The 16030-nt window shown below is 51.8% G+C and overlaps 1 protein-coding gene across 2 annotated transcripts in view; it reads right to left on the bottom strand.

Annotated features, from left to right (window-relative positions):
• The window catches only part of FAM167A (family with sequence similarity 167 member A), a 45156-nt gene extending 34994 nt beyond the window's left edge, over window positions 1-10162 (bottom strand). Inside the window, exons 1-2 of one of the 2 annotated variants that reach the window (XM_038573653.1) lie at window positions 10024-10162; window positions 40-139 (exon numbers count right to left, since the gene is read on the bottom strand). The gene's annotated coding sequence lies outside the window, so the exon portion shown is untranslated. Of the gene's footprint in view, window positions 1-39; window positions 140-6335; window positions 6478-10023 lie in introns of those variants that run through there. The other variant, XM_038573652.1, reaches the window with a different exon arrangement.
• Window positions 10163-16030: the final 5868 nt, after the last annotated feature.

Below are 16030 nucleotides of genomic sequence, written 5' to 3'. Positions count from 1 at the left end.
CTGCACCCATGAGGGGTGGGGGCAGGGGAACCCACTTACCCACGCTCTCCCAGGGGTGTCTCCCAGTGAAGCTCCGTCTCTGACGTCCAGCGCTAATGGCTGTACCTCCACTTATCATCCAAAGCCTCTGTTTCCTTACCTGGCATAACAAGAAAAATCACAATGATTTTGAAATCACCCTGTAAACAAAAATTCACAATTTTTCACCCCACATGCTATGGTCTGGGCTGGAGAGAGGCCTTCCGGAGATAAACCACAGACAAACCACAAACCAGAGATGTCTTGAGACTTGCCTGGGGTCACACAGCTTTGTCCGTGGGGTTTGTCTGGGATTGGATTCATCTTCTGACTCCAAACTGGGCTTTTACTGTCTAGAATACCGGGAAACCTTGTCTCATCTCGCTGGCATATTGTGAGGCAAGATTCTATAAAAAACACTTGTTCAGACCTTTGCACATTCAAAGTGCTCAGCCCATGCTGAATAATTGATGGGCTCTGCTCTCGGCCACTCAGAGCAGACACACAGGCCTCCTGCCACACATAGGGCTGGGAATGTGGAAACCTTTCCTATGGTTTCACCCAGTGAAAGAAGTTTCCCAGAAAATCACCAAGAAAGAGTTGTGCTTCCCTATTGCTGCAGAGAGAGGCCTTGGCTCCTGGGACCTGCAGATCTAATTTACTGCCTCAGTGAAAGGAGAGAAGAAAGCATAGGGCTGCTACAGGGAGGGGGCTGCTGGGCCACCCAGAGTTCACGACGCCACAGTGTCCCCTCCAATGCTGTGAGGCCCTGGGAAAGGACTGCTCTGCTGTGACAGGCAGGGAGAAAGGTGCCTGAAAATCCTCAAGTCCCATACAGGGGACAGGCTGGCAGGCAGGGGGGAAAGGGGGAGGGGGGAGCCAAGGGAAATGCAGGGTCTGAAGCAGGGGCCCTCCTCCAGGGAGAGCCTGTCCAGGCAGGGATGCCCAGGAGGGGCTGAGCCAGCCCATTCACCGTCCCAGCCCTCCGCTGCATGTGACCAGAGCACTTTTCTGGCCAAAGGCCATGGCATTGGGGATTAGGGGGTGGAAAGCAGACACAGAGTGGCCTTTAAAGCAATTTGAAGAGATCAAAGTAGAACACAGTTCAGGCGGGTGTTCTGGCTATAAAAGTAGGGAAGGTTTCACAGCTGACTAGAACTCAGGGTACCATTTCACAGATAAGGGCACTGAGGTGTACATGGCCCCCCGGTGGGGTGCAGGCCACCAAAGTATCTCCCGACTAGGATTGGTCTCAGCCCCTACACGAGGCAGAGTTAGGACTACCCAAATCCACAGGATAATTGGCTTCAACTTCAAACAGACAGAGTCAACAAAGTCCAGCTCAAACGGGAATTTGTTTTGATGATGGGCTTTCTGTTTTATTCCGCATCACAAGTTCTAAAGCCTCGTGGTTTTAGCAAGGACTTCCTAAGAAGTTGCATGGTGTGCTCGGTGCTTATGCAAGTCACTTCCCTCTCACAGTCGGTCTGGGCGTGCTGACCTCTCCAGGGACTGAAGGGCCCTTAGAGTCTCCCTGTGTTTGGGCAGGGCCCATCCCCAGGAACTGGGGATGGAGGCCAGGGGTGGCCCCGGCCTGGATTCTGCTTGCCTAGCAACATCCAGGCGGCCTGCAGCTAACCCGAGGTGCGGGACTGCACCGTTGCTGGGGTTTGGAGGGAACAGTTGGCTCAGGGAGAACAAGAAGTGGGATGCATGGCCCTGCTCCCTGCTTGTGTCAACTTGAGCTGAGTGTCGCTGGGCCGCTGAGCTGCCTGAGTCCATAGCTCCCAGAGGGCAGAGAAAGAGATGGAGCAGGTTAGGGATGGGGCAGGGTGGGGTGTTGGGGGGACAGGGTTTCACAGCCCAGTCCCAAGACTTAACTAAATATACCACCTTGGGTAATTGATTTAACCCACTAGGCCTCAAGTTCCTCATCTGTGAAATGGGGGTCATAATAGAATCGATCTCAAAGGGGATCCCTGGGTGGCGCAGCGGTTTGGCGCCTGCCTTTGGCCCAGGGCGCGATCCTGGAGACCCGGGATCGAATCCCACGTCGGGCTCCCGGTGCATGGAGCCTGCTTCTCCCTCTGCCTATGTCTCTGCCTCTCTCTCTCGCTCTCTCTCTCTTTCTGTGACTATCATAAATAAATTAAAATTAAAAAAAAAAGTTAAAAAAAAAAAAGAATCCATCTCAAAGCTTTGGAAGGATCCAATGAGATAGAGTGTACCTGAATTCTTAGTCATGCCCCTACTAGGACTGCCACCTCCCATCCATGCAAACCATTCAAGTTAGCTCATGTACGTCTGTGTGCTCCAGAATGTTCGGAACATCACTTCTCTGTCAGCTCGGTACTCTGGGCTGCTCAAATTGTCTTTTCTAACCTGCAACCCTGATCAGACTCCACACTGCTTGAGGGCAAGATCATTGTCTCATCACAATACAATGTCTATTATTGATCTTAAAACCCTTCGTAGGTGGAGTGAGAAGTTCTGTGCAGGTGCAGCAGGCTAGCTGGAACGAGGGGTGCATTTAACAAAGGTACGTTCAAATTGGGACTCCCTACTCCTGGCCAGCAGCCGCAAGCAGAGGGTCTGTGCTCCAGAGGGAGCTATGGCAGGTGTTTTGGCTGTCTTTCTTTCTGCTCAACACTGGGCATCTGATAATTAAAAGAGTAAATGTTAGAAATGCATTCTCCTTGGTGAAAACAGAGGTATTCAAGATATGTGGCTTGGCCAAAATTACTTGAGACACTCTTGACCTGAAAAGGTAGGGGGGAAAGATACTAGTGAGCTCTTAGGGGAGGTGTGGTCAGGGCACCTAGAGAGATGGATAGCTGTGACCTCACCGAGTCCCCAGAGCAAGCTGTGTGAATTCTGTTGGACCTGTCTGCAAATACATGGTTGTTCAAAAAATGTATGTACATGTATGGCAGACGTTGGTCTGAGGCTTGCTTTCATCTAAGCTGCAAACGAAGTTCGTCTTTACCTTTGTCAGAGTTTGCAGTGGTTACTGTCCAACAAATGTACAAACGACAAGCCACCGAAGCCTGAGAGTCATGACCAATTGGGCTTATGTCAGTTCATAGTATCTCAGCGTCCCCAGGGCACAGCACATGTCAATGCTCACGGGACTAAGGAGATAGTGTCACTTTTAACTTTAAAGGGCTGAGGGTAAGGGGACAGCCAGGGCCCTAAGAGGCCTCCCAGGCATGGATCCCGATCTAGAACCTTCCTGGGCATGCATCGCCCTGAGAGTTCCCCAGCTGGCCTCTGGGGCTGAAGTGCCCAGCTCACACTCCAGAGGCTCTGTTGGTTTCCTGGAATGAGGAAATGCTGCTCGGCTGTCAATAAACCCCGAAACTATGGCCACAGTGGAAGTCACTGTCTGGGCCCATTTTGTACCTGGAAAACCAGCTCTGAGCTGGGCCTTCCCTTCCAGGTCTCAAGGGACAAGCCCTATGAGGAAGTCTCCTGGGACCCATCACTAGCTCCCACAGTTATGTCAGATTCTGTGTGTGGGGGGTGGGGGGTGGGGGTGGGGGGGGCGGATTTCTGGCCATGCTGGAGAGATTGTCTTGAAGAAATGGAGCTCAGGCTATTCTCCTGGATAAGCTGAACGCTTGCCCCTTCTGGGGCTCTGCAAAGGCTGCTGGGGGTGAGGAAGCCCCTGATGCCGGAATGCTCACTACTCCTCCACTCCTAGAGATGAGAGACCTTCCTTGACACTGCCCTGGGCACTCCCTTCTCTAAGGGCTTTTTCTGGGTGAGCACTGCTCAGAGTCAGGATAGCAGGGGTGGGTAGCATTGAGGAGGAAAGCAGACGATGTGGGGAGTGCCAGCCTCTAACCTCTCCTCTTGCCCTCCTTCTTTCTCCTTTTCTTTGTCTCCCACACTTCAGAGAGAAAGGGGGAGGGCTGTGGGGGGGGGGTGGCTGGGGAGGGAAGCTCTGGGCTTTCCTGCACCAGGGCAACTGTCCTAACCATGGAAAAGCTGACATTTGCAGCCTTCCAAACTCATGTTGGCAACTCGACCCTCTAGAGCCGCCCAAACTCTACAGGCTGATGGCCAAGTTGCCGCTAAACCCCTTTGCCATCTCCAGACTCTTCCTCCCCGCTCCCACCCTCTCTGCAGCCCCTCCCCAGGCCTTTGAGGTCTGCCTCAGGATCACTTCAGAATTTGCCTTTTCCTTCCCTTGTCCTCACCCCAAACCAAATTCCAGGGTACATTTGCCTCTTGAGAGCCATCCTGGCTAATCCTAGGAGATTGCCGGTGAGTAAGAACTCCCTCACCCCTCTTCTGTAAACCGGGGAGCAAACTGGTCAGCTTATCATTCATCTTCCAGCTTTGCAAGTAGCTCAACATCCCAGTCAAGCACAGAACCACTGCCAATTAGAGTACAGCTCCTGGAGGAGTCTAAAGATTCCAGGTGCCTGTGTACGGCCGTAGGAGCTTTCCACCAGCACAATTTACCTAGAGAAAACCACCCAAGTGTGTGAGGAGCCTAACAAGCAGTTTCCTCCCCCTTGGCCTGGGGCTCTGTGGGTCTCCCTCAGCAAATAGTTAGGCACAGTCTTAATTTACTTCCCCGCCAGAGCCCCTCTTTGGATGGAGGCCAAGCTGGTAGATACGGAAACAGGACTATTAATTTTGTGGAAATCCATGCATGTATTTGGGAGGACAAGACAGGAACAAGTGTGTGAAAAGTTGAGGGACTTCGGGTGGGCACGGAGGAGAAGTGGCTGAAGGAAAACTCCTCTCTCCACTTCAGGCAAGCAGGGTTGAAGCGAGCCAGGCCTGACTGCAAAGCCTTTCAGGCTCCTGATGTAAGAAATGGATTTCCTGGCTCCATGGGGTCCCTCAGGATGGTAAGGGATAGTCCCAGGACCCAGGATGAGCCCTGCCACACAGCTCTCATTTTTTCTGGGTGCAACTGGTTTCCTCCCCCTCTCTGGGCCTCTCCCCTTAGATCTCCTAAAGCAGCCTTCCTTTGAGGGCACTGTCTTCGGAGTCGGGCACGTGAGGCTGACTCTCCCTCCTCTTTCACTAGCCACCTGTGCTGTGCAGAGTTCCCGAGTCTCTTGGAGTCCCAGGGGCAAAATGGGGATACGATGTCCCCTCCCAGGGCCATCGTGAGAACAAAATGACCAACGGACGCAAAGTGTTTTCAAGCAGTGCCTGCTCGGTAAATGTACCCTGAAAAGAGCTGTCATCTTTAGCCACCCTAAGCACAGCTCATGGCTGCTTTGCCAAACCTCTTAAAAACATGCTAGCAGGAACTAGGGGACGCAGTCAGGTCAGAGGCGCCATGGCCACCTCTGCTCTTCCACGACTTTGCCCAGCACTGTCCCCTTTCCATCCCCTGCCTGGTGGGCGGCAGGACCATCTCTGGGGCATCAGAAGGGAAGTTGTTTGGAGCCATGGCTCCCCTGGGCCCTTAGGGGATTCTCCTGTTGATGGGGACCTGAGCTCATCCCACCTGGGATTCACCAGGAATGGCTGGGAGTGGATGGAAATTTAATCTGGGAGTTCATGCCTGTGGGTCGAAGATGAGGTCGTGGCCCACCAACCTAGAACCAGCCTCCCTTCCAGACCTCCTCAGGAGGAACCACAGGCCGCAGAGAATGAAAACCAGATACAGACAATAAGAGATTATTTTAAAAGTAGAACATCTAACCTGACTTGGTGGAAGGAGACACCTGTGTCCTAGCCAAGGACCATAGACATTCCTGCCTTCTCTTAATGACCCCCCCGGGGGGGGGGCGGGGCCCAGTCTCAAGGCTGACCTGCTCCTTCCCCTGGGGCCCTTGGGGCTGCGCCCTTCCCTCTGATCAAACTGGCCTCAGCCGGGCCCTGGGTCACTTCTGAGTTAGGGATTGCTTCCTTGGGGCAAGAACTTCATGTCACTGAGCCTGAAGTAGGTTGGAGGGGACAGGGCGGGCTTAGACACGACCGGCAGTCTGCGAGCGGACCTGGGGTGACCGAGTGGGGCTCCTCCCTCCCAGACCGTGCCCCCCACATCTCCATCCAGATCTTAGCCGGGGACCGCGGCCGGCAAGGAGATGGGAGATAGCGTCCAGCAGGCTGTCCCACTCCCCGGGAGACAAGCGAGCCCCCGGCGACGATGGGGGAGGACCCGGCTCTCCCGGGGCGGGTTGGGGGTGTCCATCCAGGGTGCTCCCGGCCCCGCTGCACCAGGCTGCACTGTCTGCAGGTGCCTGCCCCGGGCACCCGCGGCCCCGAGCCCCCTCCCGCAGCCGCCACCAGCCGCAGCCCCTGCCCCAGTCCTGGGAACGTCCCCGCCCGGGTCGCGACCCTACCTTCTCGGCGCTCCGAGGCCCCTTCCGAGGGGGTGGACGAGCTCCCCTCCTCCTCCTCCCCCTCCTCCTCCTCCTCCTCCTCCTCCGGACGCGGCTCCCGGCGCCCAGCCTCTGGCCCCGGCTCGGGGCTGAGCCCGCTTCTGCCTGCCTTTCTCTCCGCTCCCGTGAATTCTCAGCACTATTCTTTTTTTTTTTAAGGGACTTTTTTTTTTTTTTTTTTTTTTTTTTTTGCGTTGCGTCAGGGCTGTTGCCTGGCGACGGCGGAGCTATTCCGCGGGAGCGCCCGCCGCGCAGTCCGAGCCCCGCGGGCCTCCGGTGCTCCGGTGCCTCCGGGCCGTTCCTAAAGCCCCGCTGGTGGCCCTGCCCGCCCCAGCCCAGCCGCCGCCCAGCCGCCGGGAAGCAGAGCACACGCGTCTGCCAAGCCCTAGACAAACCAAACCCAAATGCCTTTTTTTTTTTTTTTTAATTAAACCCGCAACCCGGGCAGTCTTCCCCCCAAACATGTTAACGTGGCTTTGCCACTGTCAGCAGCCTGCCTGCGTGGAGGGGACCGGAGGAGCCCCTCGCAGGCGCCGGAGTTCAGGCCCCGCAGCACATCCTGTGACTGAGGGCCTCACCTGGGCCACACCGTCGGGGCCTCTGCAGGGCAGGTGTGGGCATCTCCGGCTTGCGGATGAGGAAACTGAGTCTTAGAGAGGCCAAGTGGGAACCAGAGGTTAATTGGAAACAGACGCTCTTCCAGATTTGTCTCCCAGACGAGCTGGGACTGGTCCAGAGGGGCCTGCCCCAGAGCGCGTGTTTCCCCCACAAACCACAGGGTGCCTTTGGGCTGCACTACTATGTGCCGTGGCAACCACTAGCGATAGTTACACTCTAAGGTCCAGTCTCTGCTCCACCAGAGCCTACGGCTCCAGGCACCTACAACACATAGGGACCCAGCCAGGGCTGCCCCATCCTGGCCTATAGGGTGGGTCCTGACTGGAGACCCAGGGCTCCAGTCCAGAGCTTAAGGACTCCTTTCCTCCTGGAACCTCTGACCCCAGGGCTGATTTCTGGAGGTTGGCTTCATTCTTAGGGCAGCCTGGGACATGGCCAAGTTCCTTTCCTAAGACACTTGAGGTTGGCAAGATCCTCCAGAATGACCTAATCTGCCATCCTCACAACACCAGCCGGCTGGGGTGTGTGTGGGGGGGAGTGGGTGGTGGTGCAGGGCAGGCCTTGTTTTCCCCATGAACAGATGAGCACACCAAGCTGTGGGGCCCCGGAGTGACCTGCCCCAGGTTCCGGGGGCTGGGCTGGTGGTGGCCACTCAGTCCCCACAGATCCCCATCCCTTTGTGCTGCCCCCTGGTGTCCCGTCCTTCCTCCTTTGCTGCAATTCCTCATCTGAGTCCTGTCCCACTCCTTTCCTTTCTGCCTTCACTAGGACATCGGCTGGGGGACTTTGTCTAAGGAGAGGTCCTGCTGATGTGAGCACCCCTTCACGCTAACAGGTTAATGTTTCTAGCTAGCAAATGTACTAAAACAGGGATTTTTTTGGGAAAGTCACATCATTGACCTAACCTTGATTCTAGAAATAGCGATCCAATCCTTCCACTTCTTCCCATCCCCTTTGCCATCACCCTGGCTCAAGTCACTGTCCGCTTGCCCCAGCTACAGCAGCAGCGTCTTACTGACCATGCTGCCCCCACTCTTGCCCCTTCCCCTGAGCCAGTTACTCATCCACAGCCAGAGCACACTTTTCCAAATAGAAATCCAATCTTGGCTTCCCCCTGCTTAGAAACTTCCAATAGTTCCTGTTCCTCTCAAGATTAAAACCCAGCATGGCCCATCAGGCCTGCATGGTCTGGCTCTGCTCACCCCTTGGATTCCACCTTCCATTGCAACTCTGCTCTTCTGGGTCCTTCTCCACACCCACTCCTTCTACATGGAGTAGTACTTCTGCCTCCTAAGGGAACCCCAGGTTACACATTCTCATAGCCTTACCTACCTGTCCTTCATGGACCGGTTGTAAGTTTTATCTTTATTTGTGAAGTTATTTGATTAATATCTGTCACCCTCTAAGGCTGTAGGCTCAAAGGGACAGGAACCATGTTTGCAGGCTGGGGGCTTGGTTCAGACTCAGGGACTCTGTATACTCTTGGGGTCGCTGTACCTGGCCACACGGGCCTGTGCTGAATACTTAGCATTTGCCCTACTGCTGTCTAGTGTATTTTGGCCCTAGCATCTGGAAATTCTAACATTTTCACTCTCCTAACCCCTCATTCAGCATGGGGCTCCTGCTCCGCTTTCCTATGAGTGCACTGTCTTCTGTCTTCACATAGATAGGCAGCCTGTCCAGGGCAGGGATGGGGTCTTACCTGGTGCCTCCTGGGCAAGAGGGTAATCAGTGATGAAGATCAGGAGAGTCAGTGAGGAGGGAGGAGCAGAGAAGGAGGAGAAACTGGGTCTCTGTTGGAACAGTCTCAACCCTAATATCTAACCATATGCAGTGGTCAAACAAGTTATATTTAGAGCTTGAGCATAGAGTAGGATGCAGTCATACAGATATTTTCAAAAACTATTTGATGATGTAGGAAAATGTTACTGATTTCATGCTAAGTAAATAGGGCAGGGATACCACGTGTCTAAGTAAATAAGACATTATGAAAACTTTAATTCTAATATCTAATGTCCAATTTTTTTATATGCATAGAAAAAAGATTGGGAGGGTATGCATGTATTAGCTGTGGTTATCTGTGGATAGTAGAATAATAGGAATTAAAATTTCTTCTAGCTGAGTGAAGTAAGTCAGTCAGAGAAGGACAAACATTATATGTTCTCATTCATGTGGGGAATATAAATAATAGTGAAAGGGAATATAAGGGAAGGGAGAAGAAATGTGGGGGAAATATCAGAAAGGGAGACAGAACGTAAAGACTGCTAACTCTGGGAAACGAACTAGGGGTGGTAGAAGGGGAGGAGGGCGGGGGGTGGGAGTGAATGGGTGACGGGCACTGGGGGTTATTCTGTATGTTGGTAAGTTGAACACCAATAAAAAAAATATTTAAAAAAATAATAAAATAAAATAAAATAAAATTTCTTCTATAGATTTGCATTAATTCTCTGTGTTTCCTACAATGAATAGTTTTTGTGATTAGCAACATTAGGAAATACCACTACAAACTAAACATGGCCCAGTGTTTGGGGTATGTGACATCTCCTGCTTTCTATGGCCTTTTATGTCTTTTATGTGGGGGTGCTGTGAGACTAGGCTGGAGCTCAGCGATGGGTGGGGGATCCCCAGGCCCAGAGCAGAGGACCATCTGGGCGCTCGCCCACTCCAGTTGGCCATGTGGACCAGGAAACAGCGGGCCAAGCCTTCGGGAACGAATCAGGACAGCACACCGGTTCTAGGACTGCCTCTTGGCTATCCAAGGTTAACCTCTTGGTTATCCAAATTGGTCCAGGTATCCAATTTGACTTTCAAGGGGTAAGATGTGATGTTGGAAGACATGGCCCGCCCAGGTGTCTGGAGCACTCAAGTGAGCACATATGCTGGCCGACAGTGGCCTCACTGACAGTGCAGCACTTTACAGGTTACAGAGCCATCTCCTTTCCAGAAGTTTGGAGATGAGTGAGACAATGTGTCTCTTGTTCCTACAGAAATCCTGTGAAATGAGGGAGTCCAGAAATATTCTTCCTCTTACCTACAAGGATGCTGAACTTGGAAAGGTTAGGGGACTTCCACAAAGTCACATGGTTGATAGTGGCAGGACTCCCAGGACTGTCGGTGCAGAGTCTAAGGCACAGCCTGTGATGGGCCCCTGATCCTACAGTCCCTGTGAGCAACGGGCAAGGCAGCTTCAGTGATCATAATGTGTTCAATCTGTGCATGGCAGGCAGGGATGGCCTCATAAATGAGGTAACTATAGAACAAAGATTTGAAGGAGAGGAAGGAGTTGGTTATGAGGTATCTGGGGGAAGTAACAGGGAACAACTATGACAAAGGTGCCTTGTGAACAAACGGGTTTGACCCAGTCTAGGAAAAGCAAGGAGAGTGCTTTTGGGGGAGGGTGACAAGAGCTGTGGGAGATGACACCGGGGAGGTGACACGGTGGAGATACTGGGGCACATCCTGTGGACCTGGCAGGCCATTGTAAGGCCTTGCCTTCCTCCCAAGGGAATGCACAGAATGCACAGCTGTGGGGGTCTCTGCCTTCTCGGCCCATCTAAATTCATCTCACCTTCTCCCACTGGAGAATTTTTGTGCTACTCAAGGGCAAACCCCACTGTCTAAGGCTGCTGTATATCCCTCATGGTGATTAAAATTTGGTCCCCATTCACTGAATGAGACAAGGAAGGAAGACATTTCTCTTTGGCCACACTGTATGAGACCATGGAGGGGTGACGCCCTCTCCTGCTCCAGGGAGCAATTAAGATTTGCAGTCCTAGGCCAGAGTCCACTAGCTTCCATCATCTGCCCTCAGGAGAGACTTTTCCATCCAGAGGCCCCAGTGTTTCAAGAGGATCCAGGAAGTGTTTGTCATTTGGCATTAATGCTAGCAACAATAATGGCTGTTTTCTGCCCTTATCTCTCAGAAGGGGTTCATTTGGGCTGAAACATGGAAGGGAGCCCGGGGGCCAGTTCCCATCTTGTGGGGAGCTCATTAGGTCAATGAGCATTTGTAGGTGGCTCACTCTGTGTGCCCGGGTACTAGGCATTGGGGTATGGTGCCTGGGAAGATAATTAACAAGAACTGACTTGAGAACTGGACTCAGGGAAGTGATGGATGTCATCCAAGCCCAGATGAGAGGGATGAATGGGAACTGGTTAGGAGAAGTTTTGGGGAGGCCTGGCAGTGGCAGTGGAGGGTGGCAAGAGAGGGAAGGGCAGAAATGCACTTGAGCAGATGGCAAGAGGCCACAATGGACCCAGAGAAGGCCTTTGGAGATGATCCTGAAGGAATGGGTTAAGAAGGGAGCAGGTTGTGGCTTTTGTATCTCAGAGAGGCTGGACTGGTGTGGGGACAAGACAGGAAGCAAGGTGACCAATAAAGAGATCATTTGCATTTCACTGAGGGTGGGAGGCACTGAAATCTAGACCCATGACAGGGAGGGGCTCACTGCTTTTCCTGGGCGAGGATGGGTGTTGGGGAAGTAGCATGGTGAAGGGGAACAGCTGGTATCTGGAGGCAGGCAGACCCACGTTCAAGTCCTGGCCTGTAAAAAGTCACTCGAGTTTTCTAAGCTGCAGTTACTTCATCTATAAAACATAAATAATTTTAATAGTACTGTCCTCCTAATGGGCAAGAGGGCCTGCCTTGTATCCCACACTATAGAGAGCCCTGCTCTGGGCCTCTCAGAAAGGGTGGCCATGGGGTCAGGGGACATGCCCACTCAAGGTCCACTCCTTCCCTCCTACTCTAAGCTGTAAATATCCAGGACCCAGGAACTTCCAGCCCAAATTTGGGCCTTGTACAGGCCTCTTTTCTGATCTATGGAATGTGGGAGAGGGTTGGGGTGTCCCCCTGCTTAAGCACAGGGTCCTCATATAGGAAAAGAAAGAGGAAGGGCCTTGGCTGGAGCTGAGGCCTTCCTCTGCCCATCCTTCCAGGAATCCAGTGGTACAGAATTAGAACCTGCCTTTGAGGTTGTTATAAAGATATATTTGTCAAGGCAAGAGGAAAGAGCAAATATTGTCCAACAGTTTGTTAGCCTGGTTTATAACTCTCAAATATTTAGACACATGGCATGTGGGCCTCCATTTGTACGTTTGCCTTGGACCTCTCCAGTGTTAGTGGTAGGCCTGATTACAGGCCTGCCTTGCCGCCTTGTTTAAGACGCAAAGCACACTGCATGCTGCCGGCAAACAGGAGCTACTGCTCTCTGGCTCACTCACTCCCCTATCATGGAATCGCAGTATCTCCTGTCGAGTTTGTCCTTTTATCTTGTGGTCACTTGTAAGAATCATGATCTAGAAGATTCTGCAGAGATTATTTCCAGCACCAGCACCAGCACATCCTACTGGGAAGGAGGCCTCTCTGGACATGGGCAGGCAGTATTTGAAGGAAACCAGAAACCATTCCACTAATGTTGTCAGTGAAGTAGCCCTGATGGGCAGGGGAGAGCCTTCTAGATTCTTCTAAGCATTATCTCACCCAAGTAGCCTGTTTCCTTCGAAAGATGGAAAGGAACCAGGAGATCCAGGCTCTAGTCCTGGCTCTGTTACCAAGCAGACCTTGTCAAATCATTTCCTACCCACCACCCACCTGATCGAGGAGGTTGAAAAGAAGTATATTGTAGTGCACAGTTCAGGTTTTGGGGGCCTTGGGTCTCGTCCTTGGTCTGTCATTGGCCCTTAGGCTGCTTGGGGGCAAATATTTAACCCTTCTGAGCTCCAGTTTCTCATCTACACATTGGGGGTAAGTATCTTCCACAGTGGGTTATTGCAAAGATTAGAATTAATGCCTATAAAACGCCTGACATAATGTTTGGCATAAAGCAGGCACCCAAGAAATGATGTCTCTTCTGTCGTCTGTGTGCCAACTGATGCTTCGATTGTGTACCATCTGAAATGAGGCGTGCCTGTTGCTCTTTCTAGTCTAATGCACAGCATGAGCAAATGTTAAACAATCAGGCTGGCAGTACTCCCGAATATCTTAGCTGCCTGGTTTGTCTTCTTAGAACATGAGGTAGCTCTGTTTGGAATCTGACACCAGGAAAACAGGATGAAGCATGGGGCAGACAAACATGCCCTGCAGTTGGGCCACAGTTTTCAGGCCCGGATTCAGAGCACTCTTTGGTAGGGAATGCAGCAAGCCGCCTCAGCGTGGTCGGCTGCCATTCTGCTGATTAACATCTCATGACATGGACCGTTCCTGGTTCACAGAGAGAACCAGGCAGGAGACAGAGAAAGAATAGATGCAGGCACACGGAGCTGGGCTTCCTTGATGTTCTCAAGGATGGGAGAGACCAAGGCACAATTGACAGAATGATGGACACAGAGAAATCACTTCTGAAGGATCCCCTGATAAATCACTTCCAGGTTAATGTTTCATGATTGGTTCAAAATGTTCAGCAAACAGAATCAGCCCTCCTTGAAGATGGTTGTTTGTGATGATAGAAGTTTCTAAGAAGGAAGAAGAGAGTACGAGAGAGACATAGGGAGGGAGGGAAGGGGAGAGGGGGAGAAAGAAAGAGAAGAAAAAAGGAAGAAAAGAAGAGGAAGATGTTCAGAGTAGTGCTATGATCTACGTGTCCTCCCCCTCCAAATTCATATATTGAAACGTGACCCACAATGTGATGGTATTAGGAGGTGGGGGCCTTGGGAGTAATCAGGTCATGAGATGGAACCCTCATGAAAGGGATGAGTGTCCTTATAAAGAGACCCCAGAGAGCCCCTTCTCCCCATCTGCCATGTGAGGGCACAGTGAGAGGACAGATGGCCAGCTATGAACCAAGAGGTGGGCTCTCACCAGACACCCCATCTCCTGCAGTCTTGATCTTAGACTCCCAGCCTCCAGGACTGGGAGATATAAATTTTCATTGTTTATAAGACACCCAGTCTGTGGTGTTTTGTGATAGCAGCCCAAAAAACGAAGACAGTGGGATACATTCTCCCTCAGTGGCCTGGTCTCCTGGAGTCAGGAGCTTCTGTAAGTGAACATGACACAGCCAGAATGAACCCATAACCCAACTCTTCCTCCTGATTCTCCCCCCTGCTCCTCTGATGAAGATCTTGGTCCATGTAGGCCCTGGTGGTCTAACTGTTGTAGGAAGGGCAGGGTCAGCCTGGGGCTAAGAGCTGTGCAGTTAAGCCATGCCTTCTCTCTGTAGGACCCACTCTGTTCTCCCTGAACCTGACCTCCATTTCAAAAGCCAATTCCCCACATGGGCATTTCTGCATCCTTGCAAGTCAGGGCTCATGGCACAGAAGAGGTTGGGTTCTCTTAGAATTTTACTAATGGGGGTAAATGGCCTGTTGTCAGTAGAGAGAGAAGAGCAGCTTAGAATGACTATATAAAATCCTCTCAAGCCCCCTCCCTGGCCCCTCCCTCCCCCACTGTCCTTCCTTACCCTGAGGTCCAGCTGTGCAAAAGACTCAGGCCTGTGCAATCTCATAGGCTAAAAGAAATCAGATGGAGCCCAAAAGAAAGTAGTCAGAGGCCAAGTTTAAAATAAGACTCAAACTTTATTTTTTTTTTTAAGATTTTATTTGTTTATTCATGAGAATACACAGAGAGGAGAGAGAGAGAGAGAGAGAGAGAGGCAGAGACACAGGCAGAGGGAGAAGCAGGCTCCATGTAGGGAGCCCGACGTGGGACTTGATCCCCATCTCCAGGATCACGCCCTGGGCTGCAGGCGGCGCTAAACCGCTGAGCCACCGGAGCTGCCCCAAGACTCAAACTTTAAACATTATAGTCCTTCTGAGCTATGTCTTTACAAAAGACTTCTTGCCATCAGAAGAACCATTAGATTTTTTTTAAAACCCACTCACATACACACATGCAGACACAAATAAATCCCATATCTCAAAATATGACGTCCCAGGCTATTTATACTTGTGTGATCTACTTTAAGTGTTAGAAGCGAGTAGAGATGTTCAGTAAATGTTTAATAAATCTAGTCAGATGTCCCTATTTCAGATCCTAGAAGACATAGATTGTCCAATCTCTCCCTAAATATATTAATTCTGTTTCTCTCTTCCCTTCCCCCAATATCCACTCCTCTAGCTTGAGACATTCACCCTGAGGTCGAGTCCCTTGTCCCTCTCTCCTATAGATCCTAAGCCCTGTGAGGTGAAGGATGGTGTCTAACTTCTGTCCCCAGTGTCTGGGACAGGGCTGGAACTTGGTAGGCACCTAATCAGTGACGCTTGTATAAGCGAACAAACGAATGAGTGAATGAGCGTGAGTTCTTATAAAACCTTATGCCTAGTCTCCTCTGCTAAAGAAGGAATGGGTGGGAAATGAGCTAAGTCAGGGATGCCAGGAATGTTCCAGATGGGCAGCTGGCAGTGGGATGGGTGGTTTGAAGGCTAGGCCGTTTTTCCACTGGCACCTAAGAATGAGCTTGTTGGGATCTATGAAGGAAGTAGATTACCTTATTTCCTTTTCCAGAAGTCAGCAAGAGGCAAACTGCCACGTCCTTTCTGCAGATGGAGAAGCTGAGGCTAAAGAGAGGACACTTCCCAAAATGAAGGGAAGTGGGCTCTTCAGCAGTCCTGCTGCTAGCCCCGGACTTCCTTCTCCTCCAGCCCTGAGCTCAGGAGGAAGGCACCTGGCAATGTTTTCCATTCAGGAGTCACACCTAGGAAAGTTCCACGGCTTGCCCCACCTTCCCCCAAGCCCCAGGCAGCTGAGGTATGTCATGCACCTGGGTATCAGAATATTCTTGAGCCAAGCAGGGGCAGAGCAAGGGAAAGAGGCCCCAGTGGGTTTCCCACCTTGAATCTACTCCTGTGATGGTTGTCCCTCCTGATGGCTGGAGCCAGGGAGTGGAAATTCAGGCCCCCTCAGGCTTCAGGCCCTGTGGAGGCCGGAAACTCTCCCATGTGTTTGGGAGACTGGTTTTGGGCTGGAGTGTGGGAGTTGGGCTGAGGCAATACTAGTCACTGGGAGAGAGACTGGGTTGGAGGGTGTAGTGAAGGCAAAACAGGGGTGACCCACTTCTTGAGAGGCCCGGACAGAAGAATAAGTGAGGCCTATGGGTTAA

Source organism: Canis lupus, chromosome 25, assembly GCF_011100685.1.
Source record: "Canis lupus familiaris isolate Mischka breed German Shepherd chromosome 25, alternate assembly UU_Cfam_GSD_1.0, whole genome shotgun sequence".
In the NCBI taxonomy this organism is placed as follows: domain Eukaryota; kingdom Metazoa; phylum Chordata; class Mammalia; order Carnivora; family Canidae; genus Canis; species Canis lupus.
The sequence above is the reverse complement of the archived record's forward strand: the minus strand, read 5'-3'. Positions and strand labels throughout refer to the sequence as shown.